The 20324-nt window shown below is 33.8% G+C and overlaps 1 protein-coding gene across 3 annotated transcripts in view; it reads right to left on the bottom strand.

Annotated features, from left to right (window-relative positions):
- The window catches only part of gus (splA/ryanodine receptor domain and SOCS box containing gustavus), a 180256-nt gene that overhangs the window by 95785 nt on the left and 64147 nt on the right, over positions 1 to 20324 (bottom strand). For all 3 annotated transcript variants that reach the window (XM_072520628.1, XM_072520629.1, XM_072520630.1), the window contains exon 2: positions 7586 to 7676. The gene's annotated coding sequence lies outside the window, so the exon portion shown is untranslated. The remainder of the gene's footprint in view (positions 1 to 7585; positions 7677 to 20324) is intronic.

Below are 20324 nucleotides of genomic sequence, written 5' to 3'. Positions count from 1 at the left end.
GGTCTTCCTACTGATCGTCTTCCTCTGGAGAACCGTCTCTTGCCGTCTTTACTACTCTATTTTTTGTCATTCGGCTTTTATGATGGTTCCATTCTACTCTTCTATTTCTTACCCAGTTCTTGATGTTCTCCGCCTTGCATCTACGTCGTATATCTGTACTTCTAGATCTGTACCATAGTGTCCTACCATCAATTTTTCTAAGTGTTTTCATCTCTGTTGTTTCTAACATCCTGTTTGTCCTCTCTGTGTCAGGTCTTGTTTCTGTCGCGTATGTCATTATTGGTCTGATGACTATTTTGTAAATTCTGCCTTTCATTTCTTTCCCGATATTTTTATTTCTCCATATTGTTTCATTCAGGCAGCCTGCGGCTCTGTTTGCTCTATTCACTTAATCTTTCACTTCAGTTTAGAGTTTTCCGTAGCTAGATAATGTGATGTTTAAATATTTAAACTCCATCACTTGTTCTATTATCTGACCTTCCAGCTTCAATTTACATCTTAGTAAATTTGCTGCTGTAACTATGCATTTTGCCTTTTTTGGGGAAATTAACATGTTAAATTTTCTGGCGGTTATATTAAATTGGTGCAGCATACGTTGTAAATCATCTTCAATTTGAGAGAGTAGTATTGCGTCGTCTGCATAGCAGATTATTTTAAGTTGTTTTTCTCCCATTTGGTATCCTTTTTTAGTTCTTACTTTTTTGATTATTTCATCCATAATCAGGTTGAAAAATAGAAGACTCAAGGAATCTCCCTGTCTTATCCCTTTGCCAGCTTCAATTGGGTCGGTTAGTTCTTCTTCTACTTTTACTTTTATTGGGTTGTTTTGGTAAATATTTTCGAACGTTTTGATTATTCCTAGAGGTATCTCTCCTGCGTACGGTAAGTGGATAACGTCTTTTCATTTGACCCGGTCTTCTAAGGTCCACGAAACATAGATATGCCGAATTGTTGTATAATAAAGATTTCTCTTGCACTTGCCTCATTATAAATATAGCGTCGGTGCATGATCTTCTCGACCTAAAACCTTATTGTTCTTCTGCTAGTGTCATAATTTCATTCACTTTATTTGTTATCAGTTGTTAATTTTAGTGTTATGTTTAATAAATTAATTCCTCTGTAATTTTCTGGGTCCGATTTGTCTCCCTTTTTGAAGAGAGGTATTAGGATGCTATGATCTCCATTCTTGAGGAATTCTGTTTTGTTCTATCCAGATCCGGTCCTCCGTACTTTAGGAGTTCGGTCGGTATTCTGTCCTCTCCTGGTGATTTTCTATTTTTTAATTTCCTTAATGCTTCCTTTACCTCTTCCTCCTCAATATTTATTTCTTCGTTTGTCGTCATCTCTGGTTTTGGTGGTTCATTATCATCACTTTTAGCAAATAGGGATCGAAAGTAGTCTACCCATGTTTTCTTCTGAATGTGTTTCGTTTTTATTAGTTCGTTCATCTCTTTTCTTTGCCCTCTGATCATTCTCCATACTTTTTTGTGTTCCGTAGAAGTCGCGTTCCATCTGTTTTGAGAAGCTCTGCCAGTGTTCCTTTTTTACTTGTCTATCTAAAGTATTCGTTTCATTTCTGACTCGTTTATAGTGGTTGTATGCCTGTTGTGTCTTTTGTGTTCCGTATTGTAAAAAGGTTTTCTTCTTTTCTTCACATTTTGTCTTCCTCTCTAAACCATGGTGTTTTTGTTACGATAAATAATGACTCGTCATATCTAAACTGTAAATATCCTTTCTCATTCAAGTATTTTCCAGATCATACACCTGCTGGCAGAAATTTCTAGTAAGAAGATCCACGAGTCCTCTACGCTAAAAGACCTGTTTGGCTCCACGACGATCGAGTAAGTTCTGGAAGGTCAACGCCGCTTCGAGAATAACGGTTGTTTAGTATAAATATAGAGGAACCTTTTATTTAAGTTACAGTTAGTTCTAGTTTTGAAGTCGAGTTTTTAGTTCGAATATAAATGTAAAAATAAATTAGTGAATGATAAACTGCGTTAGGCTGTCACGGCCATCGTCTAACTTATTAAACTGTTTGTTCGGACTGTTAGGCCGTTGTCTTCTGAGATTAGTTCTCGACGTTTCGCCAACACTAGGGGTTGGCATATTCTGGAGATGTTACTGCTTCGCTTGTAACCTGAAAATGTCCAATTGTTTGAAATTATGCTGTAATATAGACAGACATAAGTTGAATAGACTTCGAATTTTTTCGAGAAGAACTTCTCTTCTACCTTTAATAGAATTCAGTACTATACTATCTTCTCCGGTACTTTATTCTCTGGGTACTTTCCAATTTTTCATATTCTTGAACGCTTGTTTTATTTCGTCCTTGGTAATCTCTGGTATATCTTCTGGTTAACCACTATCCCTTCTTTTTTCTATCTTTTTGGTTCTGTTCTGTTTTTTTTTTTTTTTTTGTTAGCTTTTATACAGTTCTCAGTAGAATTCTTCGACTATTGTTGTTTCAACTTTTATGTTTTTCAGCTTTATAATTGTTTCTGTATCTATTTAACTTTCTTCTCACAACTTTCATGCTTTTATTTTGTTCGATTGTTTGTTGTATATGCTCTTTATTGTAGTGTCTAATGTAATTCTGGATACTTCCGAATATCTTTTTTTATAGAACTTATTTTTCGAGGTGTTAGGTCGTTGCGATCCAACTCTGTTCGATGTTTGGAGCGGGAGCAGATCTGATTCTCTTTGTTCCGCTTTGGACAGTGTTCGTTTGTTGTCTTTATTTAGTGTTTCTGTTATTGCCTCTTTTAGCTTGTTAATGTCTGTTGTCTCTACATTTTTTAGTGCTACAATTGCAGTTTTTTCGAACTTCTATGAGTTTTCTGGGTCTTGCTATGTTTTCCTTGTTGGTTTTTTATCATTCGCGATCTTTGAAAAGTGTATACCTAACAAAAAAGTATATATTTGTTTACAAAAATGTATGTTTACAAAAGCAAAATTAATAAGAACTACCGTTAAATTTTTATAGTATTTACCTGTTATTTTAAATAAGTCTTTGATTGTCAATCGAAAGTTATTCTTTTCAAAGTCCAAGTAAAATATGAAATTTATGACTTTCTTTTCAAACAATAACAAATTCTCATAATTTTTCCTTTGTCAATATTAAACGTGCTGCCACAATATATTTAAATTTACCTTATAATAGCTTTTAGTTATCTATCCTAATGAGAGAGCAATAAAAGAAAAAGTCCTTGAAAGTCATCGAAACTAAGTGACACTCTTTTTTTATCATCAATGGTCAACAATATTTATATAACTATACATTTTAACGGTATTATAACTTGGAAAATAGGTACTACGTTTACAATATATTCCCATAGAACAATAGAGGAAACACAACATTTAAGAAGAAAGCCGAAAAGACAAAAGAAACTAAGTACAATACTAAAATTATAGAATTATAGAGACGACTAACGAAAATAACTACAGTTACAGGTGCTAGGATCAAAATTATTCCCAGGGATAACAAATATGACCACAAGGAGACAGAATGTACTGTTAGTGAGCATGAGAAATGATTAGGTCTATAGAAAAATTATATATCCTCTTCTGTACAGCAAAAAATAACCACAATATAATAAAGGTGAGATCGGGAAACCTTCCCGAGAATGGCAAAGAGGAAAGAACTTGTCTAAAAAAGTGAAAATATTAAATTCTTAAGTGAAGACCAAAGCAGATGAAAATGCTAAAATGTGGGAGCATAACTGTAGAAAATGCCATAATAGTTCATCAATAATAGTTTATGAAATGGCTAGATACGCGAGAAGTCTCAACAGAATAAAAAAAGTCTGAAGTCTACTATTATTCAAACAAGATGATAATACACAGCTAGTAAATTATAGACCTATATCACTTTTATCTTCCTCATGGAAACTATGCATCAAAATTATAACAAATCGACTAACACCTAAGATAGATCTTCACTATTGAAACAAGCCGTATTCAGAAAACACAAGTATCATGAATCATTTACATATGGTGCGAATAAAATATGCACAATATACATTATATTATTCACAAATAATAATTTTTCAACTATCAGAAGGATGTGTATTCAGAAGAGTTATGGACATTCATAAAAGTCATAGAAAACGCAAGAACTGGCTCAAGTCAGATATATTCAGACGTCTTTACAAAACTAGAACGGAACGATAAAGGTATAACTACTACTTAAATAACATCAGATTCACTGACAGCATCGTTTTAATAGCCAGTAACACTAACAAATTAATTAGTACTTAACTAGTAATTCATTATCATCATAGTTTAGTAGTAGACGTATTTGTATTATAGTAATAATGTCTTTTCGATCAAAATTGTTCTTGTATATGTTCAATACCTTAAAGTTGTATCTGCGCTTCCGTGATCCGTTTTCACAAACCGCTCCAAATATTTTGATGAGTATCTTTCTTTCAAGGATTCATCGTATTTGGTTGATGCCTCTCATCCATAGGTGAAGTCTGGGAATACCAGCGTCCTGTACGATCTCGCCTGTAGTTGTTGTTGGTTGGATCGCCAGCCGTCCAGCCCACTGGGGGTACGGAGTCCGCATAAACGGAAATCGTTAAGTAAGGGGCTAACAGATCCATCCCACAAAAACTATTTTATTACGCAATCTCGCGTTAGAAAAGCCGGATTGAATTCTGAGCGACTTAATCACGTGGATCGTGACCTGTTCGTCGCCATTTTGTTCGGTTTCTGGTGATCTGTTGCCATCTCCTTATTTTTAATACTCTAAGTCAGTCTCGACAGATGTTCCCGTGGTAAGCTTTTTAGCGATCGTGTTGTCTGGCATTCGTATTATGTGTCCAGCCATCTGAGTCGTTGAATTTTAACAAATTTTACGACGTGTAGTTCATTAAAGAGTTGATATAATTGAAAGTTATATCTTTTTTCTTCTACGCAATCTTTTTTTCTTCACTTCTTAGGGACCGGTATTTCTCCTTTGCTCTTCTTGTGCATCCTGCTTGGTTTCTCTTAAGGTATGCCCTATTGTTGTTATATGTTGATTCTTGGCACTACTTGTCACACCATTCCTTTATTTTTTGACTAGTTTGGTTTTCTCTAATACTCCTGTTGTGTTCTTAATTATTATGTTTCTACATTTTGTCAACAATTCCTTCACATTTTCCCCCGCCTTCAAGCTCTTCATTCATTCATCCATTTGTCTTCTATACTCTCTTGCAATGGTTTCAATGCGCAGAATATCCACATTAATTATGTCTTGTTTCACATGTTTATTCTTCTTTATGTTTCATATTCTTTCTCTGATTTTTTCCATTATAAGAAAGTGGTCAATGGTTGTTTGGACTTTCTGACACGCATGAGATCAGAAGAATGCCTTGCACATATCAGGATATGATCTATCTGGTTAACGGTTTCGTTGTCAGGCGATTTTTCATGTCCTTTGTGTATCATGTTATGTGGAAATCTTTTCTCCTACTACCATGTTTTTGGTGCTTGCAAAATTTTGTTAGTCTTAACTCGTTATCGTTTGATTCTTCATGTAAACTCTCACGTCCTATAGTTTTCTGAAAAAAATGCTCTTGCCAGGCGACTAAATTAGTAATTACTAAATCAAAATATTGGTCTCAAGCTACTTTCTTGTGGCATTTTAATAAAATTTACTGTTTTTATTGGGAATTGACCTATTTAAACTAAAATTGTGGTTAATTCCCAATAAAAATAGTATAATATACTAAATCAAAAGTCGCCAAAAAAGGGTTTGAAATAAGCTACAGCAAAAACTAAAATTATGAGCGAAAAAGCTACTAAAATCTCTATTCACGATCGACAAATAGAATAATGAGATTGTAGTAAACTTGCAAGCTAAAGTGTATAATACATAATGACTATTCATATATATTGTACACGCCACTTACCAAACACTATACTAGAAAATAGAAAATTATAGGGGGTCTTTGAGTGAACAGTTCTGGGAATTACATTACGAGGCAGAATTACAAATGAAGAGATCAGAAACAAAACCAACATAAAACAATGTCATTCAAGAAATCACAAAAATGAAATGGCTTTGTACCGGGTAAGTAGCAAGACCGTCTGAAAACCGATGAGCGTGTAGTGGCAAAGTGGAGGCCGAGGAAGACAAAAGAAAGTAGAAGTAGGTCCCAGAAGAAATAGACATATCACAACACAAAAGTCGGAATTACAATAGGAAAACATTGGCTATAAATCAATAAACAATTTTGGTTGACATACAACGTATGTCCCTAAAGTTTTCGGAAAATTTTAGATTTAAAAGTATTATTGGTATGTCGTACAAACTTAATATTCGTCAAAGTATTTATCGTTTAGTTGGACATGTACCAAAACGCGATATTGTAAGAATTTTTAGGGCTCAAAATATTCCTGTGTCAACGATCTACCATAAAATTTAAGAGTGGAAAGTGGAAGACCAAGAGTTTTAACTCCTGCTCGGGAACAGAGATTAATTCAGAGTATGGAGAACCAATTAGGAAAGTCTTTGCGAAATGTTAACCGAAGATATAATGTTTCACGAATAACTGTAAGTAGAACAATTTCTAGAAATAATTTAAAACGATATAAAAGAAAAAAGCTCCTAAGTACACACCAGTCAAGTTAGAAAAAATTCCTAGATGTTGCCGTGCATTGAGACGTATTCATTTTCTTGGTAAAATTCTCATTATTGATGATAAAAAGTATTTTACTTTATCCAATTTCGAAATGAAGGGCAACGACGGATTTTTACACGCAATGTACAAGATGCACCGGACGAAGTTTAAGAGAAAAGTAAAATTTGTTGATAAAATTTTGACATGGTGTGCCATCTCAGAAGCTGGTGTTTCACAGCCGTTTGTTGGACGTGTTCGCGGTGAAGCTCTTAATGCTGACAATTACGTTGACAGGTGTCTTACAAAGTTTGTTTAATTTATAAATACTCATCACCCCAATGATGAAATCATATTTTGGCCCGACCTAGCGTCATGCCATTACGCCAGGAAAACGACAGATTGGTTAACTGCTCAAAATATAAATTTTGTTCCCAAGCGCGACAACCCTCCAAATGTGCCTCAGGCGAGGACTATAGATGAGTTTTGGGCTGTTTCGAGTCGAAGATCACAGACCTCTTTCTGTTCTATAAAAATATATTACAAACCTTAAATATGTAACTTAAATTCCTGTATTTAGTTAATCAGATAAACTTAATTTACAATTAGAAAATACATAATTATTTTTTCCGAAAACTTTAGGGACATGCGTTATGTCTAGGAGTAGATGTATATGGATTGAAAAAATAAGAAAACGTGGGCATATAAAATATTGTATACATGCTCATTATAAAACAGACACAAAACTCTGTATAGCATGTAGTACGTCGTGTTTTGGTAAAAAAGATTATCAATTGTCATTTATAAATTTATAAATATTTGTAACTTACACAACAGAAAAAAAAACTGAAATACAGAAGACACTAAAATATTTATGTTCGCCGATTCTGGAAATACAATTATACCGAAAAAAAAAGAGTTTTTCTGGATCTATAAACCGTTTTATCAAATACTTAGCTTAGTTTTATCAAATAACTTACTTTGCAACATTAACATAGAGATTCGCACAATACTACTATGCTGTCTTCTCCACACTGCTGTAGGGCTTGGAAACATGGATATTCAAGTAATCTGAAATCAAAAAACTAAAATTAAGAAGCTATAAGAGAATATACAGAATGTCATAGGCGGAGAGAATACCGAATGTAGTACGGTTACATCAATCGAACAAATATATATTAAACATAGAGCTAAGATTAATACTATTAGAAGAATTAATATAGAAATGTAGCCATAAGCTCCCTTACTATTAAGAATCAGCAGATTCCGATATCCGACGTTATAAATAGGAAGAAATCAATATTTTTATTATTATTGTAATTATTATGTTTCAATAGTCAAGTTTAAATCATTAAATGTAGTAGTTGTAGAATTTCTCAAAAATTGTAACTTATTTTCGAAATAAAGATTTTTTTTTGGGAATATCGACGTTGAAGAAACATTTCTGGCGCTGCGAACACAGGATATTTCATACAGAAACATAGTCGTTTCCTGGTCTACATTAGTTTAATGAAATCCTGAAGAACCTGGTAAAAGAGAAAAATGTATTGGAAATCAAACACGATCATCCTTGCGTAAGTTTTTCCTTTCTTTACCATTGTTTATGAGCATTTATTATTTTAATTGAATTCTTAAACATTTACATTGAATTTATTATTTATTGTTTATTGAATTTATATTATTTATAACATTTTACTTCAACGAATTTTTATATATACTTGCATTTATATTTTTGCATATATTTTATGAGTACATTGAATGATATTTCCCAAAATAGTATCGAAAATTTAAGTTTACTATTCGACAATTTAAATTTAAAAATAAAAAGAAATCTACAAACCTCTAAATCTAAGCCTGCATCTAAATTACGTTCCAAAATGCCGATGACCAATAGCGATATTGCTAGCCTTTGCTCAACTCTGCCCGAATTCTCTTCTGGAGACAACCTCTCCACCTTTATCAAAGCAGTAGATAATTTAATAGTTTTCTTAGGCACCCAAGATTTAAATCCGTCCAAGAATTTATCTTAAATTCCATATCGTATCTCGAATTAAAGGAGAACCTAGAAATTTCTTAAACTATTCTAATAAAACCAATTGGACAGAAATTCGTCCAGCATTATTAACTAAATACGGAGACAGACGTTCCGAAGACATATTAGTAACACAACTATCCACCACCGTCCAAAAACATAGTGAATCCTACGACAATTATCATCAGAGAATAACTACAAATCTGAACGATTTACTCCAACACATCACCCTAAACGATAATCCCGCGACAGTCACTTTTAAAACTCCATACTTCAAAAACATTGCCCTCAAAACTTTCTGTACCGGAATCAACGAGCCTTATTGCGAATACTTATCGCATTTTGAATTAAATTCCCTAGAAGAAGCCCTTCAAAAGTGTATTGCCTACGATAACCACAAAAATCAACAACAATACATGAACTTCCTTAAGAGCCAACAAAACAAAAAGGCCCCACTCAAAAATAAACCCTATCAATCTTCGAATAATCAAAGATCCACAAACTTCCAACCCACAACTCAAACTTCCAACCCACGCATTCGAATTATGTGAGACCTTCAACTCACAACACAGAGCCCATTTTAACTTTACTCCACAACAGAACTATAATTTTCCTCAGAGACAAAATTTCAGTTCTCACGAACAAAATCAATCCTTCCAACGAAACAATGTTCCGAAAAACAACCAACAAAGACTAAATAAATATAAAGCTCCTCGACCCCAACCAAATTTTGCTACTCCAATGAGCGGTGTTCAAACTACCACAACCAGAAACCATCAGCCCATGACAATTACAACTAATAGAAGCACAATTTTCACATAGACTCAAATGATACCCAATATTTCGAAACGATTTCGAAAATTACGAATCCGAACAAGAGCCCGATTTGCATGATGAAAATCATCAGGATTTTCAAGCCATCCCGTTAGACGATCATCCACCCCCTGTATAAACCTATATAATATCGAAAGTTCCCCTGGGTTACCCTGCTTCATTACGCCCAAAACACATCTACGCGTTTTAATCGATACCGGCGGTTCCCATTCAATTTTAAATCCGCGAGCTCTCAAACTATTTGATAAAAATCATATTTATCGAAAACCTTTTTCGCTAACGTCAATGAAAATTACTTCCAAGCACGACTTAAATATTAAGACGCCACTATTCCTAGAATATGGAATTCCACAAACATTCGACGTAAAAATTGCTGATTTTAGCCAACACTTTGACCTCCTCCTTGGAACTTACGATCTGAAAAGATTCCACGCCACAATTAGCTACGCAACTCATACTTTAACCTTCGAGAATCCTCACGTTAGCATTCCATTTGAAACTTTATACCAAAAAATTCCAGTAAGCGTTCATAATGGCGAAGTTTTATTGCGTGAAAGACACTTTCAAGGTATCAAAATTCCCAATTCTATTCACGTTGCAAAAAACGGCTTTCTAGACACTTTCGACTTACCTATGCCTATGAAATTTAATAAGAGAATTGAAGTTGAGAACTTTTGTAATTATAATATAGTAAAAATTCCAACGACGCATTTTAACGAAAACAAAATACGTACTTCGCACTTGAATAACGAAGAAAAATATAAAATTATAAGTCTTTGCAAAAAATTTAAAGACGTATTTTACGATGAAAACAAAAATTTAACTTTCACATCAGCTGTTAGACACGAAATTAAAACTAAGGATGAAAATCCAATTTATGTAAAGGGATTTCGGCATCCCAAAGCAATGCAGGAAGAAATAAAAAAACAAATAAATAATTTATTAGATAATAAGATAATTCGACCGTCAATTTCACCGTACTCAGCTCCAGTTTGGATAGTACCAAAAAAAGCTGATGCCTCAGGTCAGAAAAAATTTAGATTAGTAATTGATTATAGGAAGCTCAATGATCATACTGAAAGTGATCGCTACCCACTTCCTCAGATAGATGAGATACTGGATAACTTAGGAAAAGCCAGTTATTTCACAACATTAGATTTAGCTCAAGGTTACCATCAGATTGAAGTTCATCCGGATTCTATTCGGAAAACAGCCTTTTCAGTTCCGCATGGTCACTTTGAATTTTTACGTATGCCCTTTGGTTTAAAGAATAGCCCAGCAACATTCGAAAGGTTAATGGACAATATTCTTAGGCCCTTTATTCATAAGTTTTGCTTCGTCTACATGGACGATGTCATTATTTTTTCCAAGTCACTGCAAGAACACTTAGTTCATATTGCGACTATTTTTGACACTTTTAGAAAAAATAATTTAAAAATTCAGTTAGACAAATCTGAGTTTCTCACGAAAGAAGTTTCTTTCTTAGGTCACGTAGTGACAACCGAAGGAATCAAACCTAACCCAGCAAAAATCGAAGCTATACAAAAATATCCTCTACCAAAAACAGTAAAAGAAATTAAATCATTTCTTGGTTTAATCGGTTACTACCGAAGATTCATACCCAACTTTGCAAAAATAACGTCCCCATTTTCGAGATGTACTCGAAAAGGAGCAACTATCGACCCCACAAATCCAAATTATTTAGAATGTTTTGCAAAATGCAAACAATTGTTAACTAATTCTCCAATCTTACAATATCCAGACTTCGAAAAGCCTTTTGTACTGACTACAGACGCCTCTAATATAGCTATAGGATCAGTATTATCTCAAAATAATCACCCTATTGCCTACTATTCTCGAACTCTAAATTCCGCAGAACGAAACTACTCCACTATTGAAAAAGAACTTTTAGCCATACTAGATTCTTGTAAACACTTCCGTATGTATTTATACAACCAAAAATTCACTGTAGAAACAGATCACAATCCTCTCGTATGGATCTACAAAATTAAAGACCCCACTTCTAGATTAGCCCGATGGAGACTTAAACTAGAAGAATATGATTTTGAAGTTAAATATAAAAAAGGCAAAGAGAATCAAGTTGCTGATGCTCTTAGCCGAGTCCAAATAAATGCCCTAAGCTCGAGTTCAGAATGTGCTGAACCCCCGAATTCAGAATGTGCTGAACCACCCGACAATTTCGACATAGACGATTTCCTTGCCGATTTTGACAACTTACAAAACAGTACTAACACACAACATACATCAGTTGAGAACCCTATCACTGGAATAGAGATTTCACCTGAACCAATTAATTTATCCTCAAACCAAATTATTTTTAAACCAGAGTCAAATAATTTTGAAATTAAATACAAAAGAATTTTTAACAAACACCGTTACACTGTCACTTTGACAAATAATTGGAAAACAGAAATAGCAAATACCTTCCAAAATATCCTTAGACCAAATCAAAAATTTGCAATAACAATCCCTCACGAATTTAGACCTTTTATCTGTAACTATTTTAAAGAAAAAATAAATTCCACAGTCAAAGCAATATTTTGCAATATACTACTTCAGGACATAGAAGAAGAAAACCAACAAATAGAATGCATAAAGAAATATCACGTAGAAAATCACAACGGAATAATTGAAACCTACAAACATTTAAAACAAAAATTTTATTGGCCCTCAATGCAGACAACTATTTCTAATTTTATCAATAAATGCGAAATTTGCCTAAAAAATAAATACGAGCGACGTCCTTATAAACTTCCCCAATTAGGACCGTTGTTAGGTCAAAAACCTTTTGATATATTACATATCGATCTATTCCACTGCAATAAAAACCTGTATCTCACAATAATAGATTCTTTTTCCAAATACGGTCAATGCTATAAGCTCACCGACAAAACTTCCATTTCCATACTAAATAAATTAAGACACTACTTTTCGCACCACAATTACCCAAAAAAGATTGTATGCGACAGCGGCACCGAATTTAATTCCGCAGTCATTAAAGAATTCCTAAATATCCACAAAATCGAAATACATTTTACAACAGTAAACAATTCTTCCTCAAACTCTCCAGTAGAGCGCTTTCATTCAACTCTTATTGAAAAACTTAGGACCTTACAAGCCCAAAATCCAAATGATTCGTTAGATGACATTCTAACACACGCCATTCTTATTTACAACCAATCAATCCACAGTTCCACAGATTATTCCCCGTTCTCAATTCTGTACGGACCCTATGCAGAAGAAATACATTTCGACTTTGATCTTCCGATATACGAAACATATAATCAAAGACATAAAGAAGAACTCCAACCCTTTATTGCAGAACTATATAATAAACAAAAACAAAAAAGACAACAACTTTTAGATAGACAAAACGAAAATGCCGAAGATATTCCGGAAATAGACCTTACAAAATCCCTATATGTTTCTAAGAAAAAACATAAGTCCAAATTACAAGCCCCTTTCTCCACTATTCATCCAGAAACGCAAGACAAAACAAAAATAATCGGTAAAACAGATAAACAAAATTTAACAAGCACTCACCTTAAATATGTAAAACGAATACGAAAACATGTAGATAAACCTACTCAAGACCCAAATTTTTCACAGGACAATCCTCGCCCTGGTCCATCCACTCAATATTCAGGAGATTCCGAATAATGGTTACTATGCTGAAGAGATAGGCAAATCAAGAGAAATCTCCCACTATCACAGACATTTTCTTCACATTCCACTAGACAAATTATCCGACAGTATTGACGCTAGTCCGACAAGCTATTTCAAAGATCACTTCAAAAATGCACCTCTCTCGCTACTGTACTCCCAATACACCCACATACAAGAACAAACAAAAGACGATCTACACAAGATTACGCGAAAACAGAAACGCGGACTTTTTAATTTTCTAGGTACAGCCATCAAATACGTGACTGGAAATCCAGACGACTCTGACTTAGACTTGTTAAAATCACACATAATCTCTTTAGAAAATAAACAAAACGAAATCATAAAAAAATTTAATAACCAAATATCTTATGGAAACTCTTTTAACACGAGATTCGATAAACTTTTAGAGAAACTAAATTCTGATAATTCAATTCTCATATCTGCACTCAACAAATTATCAGCTGATTTTGACAGCTATATCATTCTACACAACGAGATAATAAATCTCCAAAATATAAACGAATTTCTAATGAAACTTATAAGAACCATTACTTTATCTGAACTTAATATCTCTAATATAGAATTATTCACTTTAAAGGAAATAATAGACCTTAAAGAGAACCTTCTCAAAATTTATCCCAGAAATTCAATTCCCAATAGTAATGAACACCCTTATGAACTTATAGAGTCAACAAAAACTTTAGTTTGTGTAACTTCAAATACAATGCTCATAATAATTAAAATCCCTATACTCCATGAAATTCCTTATACTACCTATAAAATCTATCCCATTCCAAACAAAGATCATGTTATGATTCTGCCACCTGCAAGCTACTATACAAATAATAAATGGTTCAACACTTGTATAGGACAAGGCGATAACATAGTTTGTTCCAACTATGTACAATCCAAATGTAACATACCCAATGTAGATAATTGCACAAAAACATTAATCACAGAGAACTTTTTCCAAGAAACCAGCAAAGTCATATTGCTAGGAATAGTTCACCCAATGAGAATCCAGCAGATAGAAATTAATTCAACCAGCCTCTTGACGACAGATGTACCAATAATGATTGAAGGTATCCAATTTAATAAAAAGACGTCTCAAGATATTTCCATTCCAAAAATTGTTCCAATAAAATTAATACCAAACCATGAGATGAAAATTGAAAAATTAACAATCCCAGAGACACATGGCCAAATTCAACCAATAGATACCATAGAAGTACTACCCCGATTATCCATAGGACTGAGCACCACTTCTGTTATAATATTTTTAACTATTTTAGCTTTCCTAATAATCTTCCTAATTAGGAAAAGAAAACGAATTTCCAAAATCCTATTTGGAGAAAAATTGCATCCTGCCCAGATCCAGATACTAGACGAGCTGATAGCCGAAGTAACCAAAACTTCGAGGACGAAGTCCCAACCAATGGAGGGAGGAGAAATGTAGCCATAAGCTCCCTTACTATTAAGAATCAGCAGATTCCGATATCCGACGTTATAAATAGGAAGAAATCAATATTTTTATTATTATTGTAATTATTATGTTTCAATAGTCAAGTTTAAATCATTAAATGTAGTAGTTTGTAGAATTTCTCAAAAATTGTAACTTATTTTCGAAATAAAGATTTTTTTTTGGGAATATCGACGTTGAAGAAACATTTCTATATTAAACTCAACGGTCTTTCGGGTTGAACCGCGTTGATTATCTTTGCGGCGAGCTTTCGACATCCTCTTTAATGTCTTCTTCAGGGCATCCATCTCAGTCTCCCGAGTCTCCAGACACTACTACACTGATCACTAAGCAATGCATTACTGTTTAATTGTACTAACCGCGTAAATCTTTCGGAACGAGTATTATCGCTATTTTGGAGGCAACGGATAGTAAAAAACCAGCTACAGGTATTTTACTAAATAAAGCAAATTACGTTGTTAACTTCATCGTAGTATGAATTACAATTTGATTATTTACATTGCAAAAAAAGTATCAAAAACTATTCCACAATTTTTCTGCTATTTTTTGTTATTTTACGACAAAACTACGACACTAAAGTTATTACTTTATTACAGGGACGACGAAGTTACTCATAGTCTCGCTCCGTCAACCATTTTCCATCCATTCCTGAATGTAGATCTCCCCCAATTGCTTCAATCTTGCCTTGCGTCAATCTAATTCACTGTTTGCCTGTCACTGCTCTTATATCATTTACACATCTCGTTTGAGTTCTTCCCATGTTATTTATCTTCTTCCGTAGTCTCCATTCTAGGATTCTTCGTGTCCATATGTTATCATCATACATTTACGAATTTTCAGGAAGCTTGGAGAATATATTATTGAATGTACAACTCGAATATATATGGATGTAAATCAACCACTCTGTTTGATTATGTTTATTTTATTGACTACAATAAAATCTTCGACTAGACCCGTCATAAATTATATTAAAATTGTTGTATATTTGTTATAGGCTTAGTATTGGCATAATTTGTACTTTAACAAAAAGCATTAAAGCATTCTTTTCTCCCTTTTTTTTTTAGTGGTTAAGTAACTTATTAGCTTGGACCTGATGATGAGCTGAATTTGTAGAGCCCGAAATTGGTCGCTTAGGTCTAGCGCTCACGACGCAATTGTTTTAAAACAACGGTTGAAAACTAGGTGGAAAGCAGTTTCAGGCGGATAGCCTCGTGGGTTTAAAACAGTTGTACCTTAGTCGCTAGACCTTAACTACAATAAAACCAAGTGTAAGTTTTTTTTTATTTACTTTATATATAATTATATATATATATATATATATATATATATATATATATATATATATATATATGCAGATTTCCCCAATATTTAAGAGTTTACTATTTAACTAATCTGCAAAGATTAAATTTCTTTTCTATATATATATATATATATATATATATATATATATATATATATATATATATATATATATATAGTATATATATTCAGGGATTCTACAGTATTCGCTGCCTTCCATAGCTCAACCGTTTCCATCTCTCTCTGTTGTCCCATTCTCCATCGTTTAGGCCTCTCTTACTCATGGCGTCGTCTACTTCGTTCCTCCAGGATTTTCGTGGTAGTCCTCTTTTCCTCCTTCCTATGGGGCTCCATTCGGTTATTCTCTTTATCCATCTGCTGTCGCTAGTTCTTCTTACATGTCCATACCACTTTAGTCTTTTTTGTTCTATATATGTTAGTATGTCTGTTTCTATTGATGTTCTTTGCTGTATTTCGTGATTACTTCTCCTATCCATTCTTGTTACTCTGCAGCATCTTCGCAGGCATTCCATCTCTGTTGCTACTATCTTACTGCTGTTTTTCTTGTTTATGATCCAATTTTCAGCCCCATATGTCATAATACTTAGCACTAATGTTTTATAAATCTGTGTTTTTGTCTTCATATCAGTGTCTTCAGGTGTCTATCCCACCATACCAAGTTAAGTTGTCGGATTGCTGTTCTTGTTTGTCCCAATCTTTTTCAGCCCCATATGTCATAATACTTAGCACTAATGTTTTATAAATCTGTGTTTTTGTCTTCATATCAGTGTCTTCAGGTGTCTATCCCACCATACCAAGTTAAGTTGTCGGATTGCTGTTCTTGTTTGTCCCAATCTTTGTGTAATTTCTTCCTATGTTATTGCCTTCTTCGTGATTATAAACCCCAAGTACCTATTTGAATTTATCCTTTCCTTTAATTGTTACGTTGTCATCAATCTGTAGATCTTCTATGTCTTCTTCACTTGTAGATAGGTACTCTGTTTTCGCGAGGTTAATATCTAGGCCAGCCTTGGTATATTCTTCTTGTAGTTTCTTCATCTTGTAGCTGAGGTCGTCTTGGTCTTGTGCAATTACTACTTGATCGTCTGCAAAGCTTAACGTATATAGGTATTCGTTCCGTACCGGTACTCCCATGTCTTCGCATTTTCTTTTCCATGTAGATACTTTTTACTTTTTGAAATTCAACTCACATTTACAAAAAGTTGATCATAAGATTAAGAAGTCATAATATACGGGTCATGTGAAGAGAAATAAGTATTAGCTACTGCAGATGATAATAGAAGGTCAAAACAAGGAAAGAGGAAAATTGGAAGAAGACGCATTTCTAGGTTAAATAATCTAATATGCATTTATGTCACAAAAGTGATATAAATGCATTTCCATACAACTATTCAGGGCTGAAGTATCAACAGTGAAAGTGGTTATGATGATTACCAATATAATTAAAGGAGACGGTATCTATATAAGTAGAAGAAAGTGGCGGAACCAAGGAAATAATGAATGAAATGATGTCTTCTCTTTATCAATATCAATACATATTGATCTACGTGAGAATCTTTGCCAATCTATACCGATATCAGAAAGCCATAATACGAATAGACCAACAAAAATCGAAAGGAATACCTAAAATCGTGGAGTAAGACAAGGATGTGTGCTTTCCCCTTTACTTTTTAATATGTATTCAGAAAAATTGTTTAAAGAGGCATTAGAAGACGTAAATGAAGGCATATTTATTAACGGAGCACTTCTGAATAATCTTAGATACGCAGATGAGACAATACTCCTTGCGGACAGCAGAGAAGGACTGCAGATCTTGGTTGATCGCATTACCCAATACTGCGAAAGGTATGGAATGGCACTGAATACAAATAAAACAAAAATCATGGTGGTAAGCAAGAACAGGATTGAGGAAGACAGTGTTTATGCTAAAGAAAAACTTTTAGGCAGGGTGCACAGATATCAGTACTTAAGTTGCGAACTAAATAAAGAATGGGATCAAAGTATGGAAATAAAACGTCGTATTGAGATAGCTAGAAGTGCTTTTAATAAGATGAAATTAATATTATGCAATGGAAAACTCAACATCGAAATTGGAACTAGAGTATTGAGATGCTACGTGTTCTCTGTTCTGTTGTATGGAGTTGAGGCCTGGACAATTACAGAGGCGACAGAGAAAAAACACATTAACTTTGAAATGTGGTGTTATCGAAGAATGTGGAAAATATCTTGGACACACCACATAACAAATGCGGAAACGCTACGAAGAATGAAGAAAGATAAAGAAATACGAAATACGAATTGATGCGGCTGGTCATACAAGGGAATGTGGAAGGCAAAAGAGGACCGGGAAGAAGACGCACGTCCTGGCTGAAGAATCTGAGACAATGGAGTGGAAAAACGTCAATAGAACTTTTCAGAACGGCTGCAGATAGAGTCAAATGGGCCATGATGATCGCCAATGTCCTTAGGGATGGGGCACGTTAAGAAGAATATTGATCTACTCCTGGACATAGATCTGATCCAAGTTTCACCACTCATCTTTGCCATATGTTATATCTGTATCCATTGCTTTCTTGCTGTTCGATATAGAATGAAATGTATAAGTACACTACATATTTTTTATAATTTTAAATTACATTGTAAATGTACACAAACGAAAGTATGTATATAATAAATACAATAAATATTTTTTTTTCCTTTCCTCAACTGATATTTAAATAGAAAAGAATTTAACTATCGGCAACGCCGCCAATTTGTGACCACGGATGGTTAGATCCTTCACGATCAACGCAGTCTACGGGGACGAAAACGATCGTAAACAGCCGAAACGGGCTCGGAAGGACCGATCAATGCCCGACGTTGTTGAAGTAAAATACAAAAAAGGCAAAACCTCAGGTTTTTAAGGAGCATAGACATCTTCGATGGTGTTTAAACCTTAGTACTAAACATATTGAAAGTTAAAGGACTAAAATAAATTAGAAACTTAGTCATTGAAGTATTGTCTTTTTTTTTTAAATTCGCTCAATAGTCTGGTGAATATGAAAATGTGTTTGCCAGTGGCGCGTTGGGAATCTAAGAAAGTGTTATTCACTTTTAGGAAGTTCATATTATGAAGTATTCCGGATTTACTGATGACTAATAGTTTTTCGTTGAAATAATAACTCTCGGAAATATATCTTGTTAGACGTTATTTGCAGTTGGAATTGTATTTGTATTGTAAATATCGTCGCTCGGACTGCAAAATCTTATATTAGCAATTTTTAGTAAATTTTACTTTTTTATGCATACCTGCAAAACAGCATAAAGTTCTATCAAATATTATTCCATTGTTCTAACCTCGTATTACAACACTCGGGACATAACCTGGTATTTAACTTGACTTCAGACAAACGAAAACATAGAAATTCATGGCGGAACAAGGGCCATCTGCAAATAAAACGAAATTTTTAGTTCCTAAGGAGGACCGATATAAGCATGGACTTTAAAAAGATTGGGATGATACATACAAATTAATTAATCAAAAAGCTCTTCGATTGGTCCTCCTTGTACATCCAAGAAATGTACGAGTTGTAAGAAATAGCAATGAGAACTGCTAATAAAGAAGAAAGGAATGATATGTTTGAACGATTATGGGCAAATATGGCATACGACATAAAAAGAGTGTATTTAATTCTCTTGTAGGTAAAATATTATCAAAAAGAAAAACTGTGATACAATAAGAGTAATAATAACTTATATAAAACTTAAAAAAGGGACCAAAAACCTATATGTCTGTAAGAAAATGTTTCTGTCTTCTATAGATGTTAACAAATGAACAATACAGTAGTTAGAGGATAAATCAGTGAATGATTTGCTATGTATTTAACTGACAAAGACAAGACCATAGAAAATTGGCAGAGATTTTACAAAACGAAGGAAAGAAAAATAATGATAAGATTTTTAGACAATATACCAAAAATCCCACTATTGTTGGTCATTCACAACGAGCCTTTACCTGGAATCAGTATTTCAAAGTCAACAGAATATTATTTATCGAGAATTTTAGTCCAGTCGCGTTAGACGAAAAACAGGCCTAACCTTGCATGCCGAGCTGCCTCAAATTTTATTATTTTAACCTTTAGGGTCGGTCAATAGTAAAATTTAAAATCGCGACTGAATTCCCGCCGTTGCGTTAAGCGCCATCTTGAATTTAAAAATGAAAAAAGAGAAGCATTTTTGCTCAATATCTCAGCCATTTTCAACTTTTAGACAAAAAGGGTAAGAACTAAAATTGTTTGTAAAAAAAATTATAGGAAATCGCATTTGCAACAATTTTAGTGTTTACGTTCAAAAACGGTTCTACTTTAAAATCAAGATGCTGGCTAAC

This window comes from Diabrotica undecimpunctata, chromosome 1 (genome assembly GCF_040954645.1).
Source record: "Diabrotica undecimpunctata isolate CICGRU chromosome 1, icDiaUnde3, whole genome shotgun sequence".
Classification (NCBI taxonomy): domain Eukaryota; kingdom Metazoa; phylum Arthropoda; class Insecta; order Coleoptera; family Chrysomelidae; genus Diabrotica; species Diabrotica undecimpunctata.
This window is presented reverse-complemented; position numbering and strand designations above follow the sequence as displayed.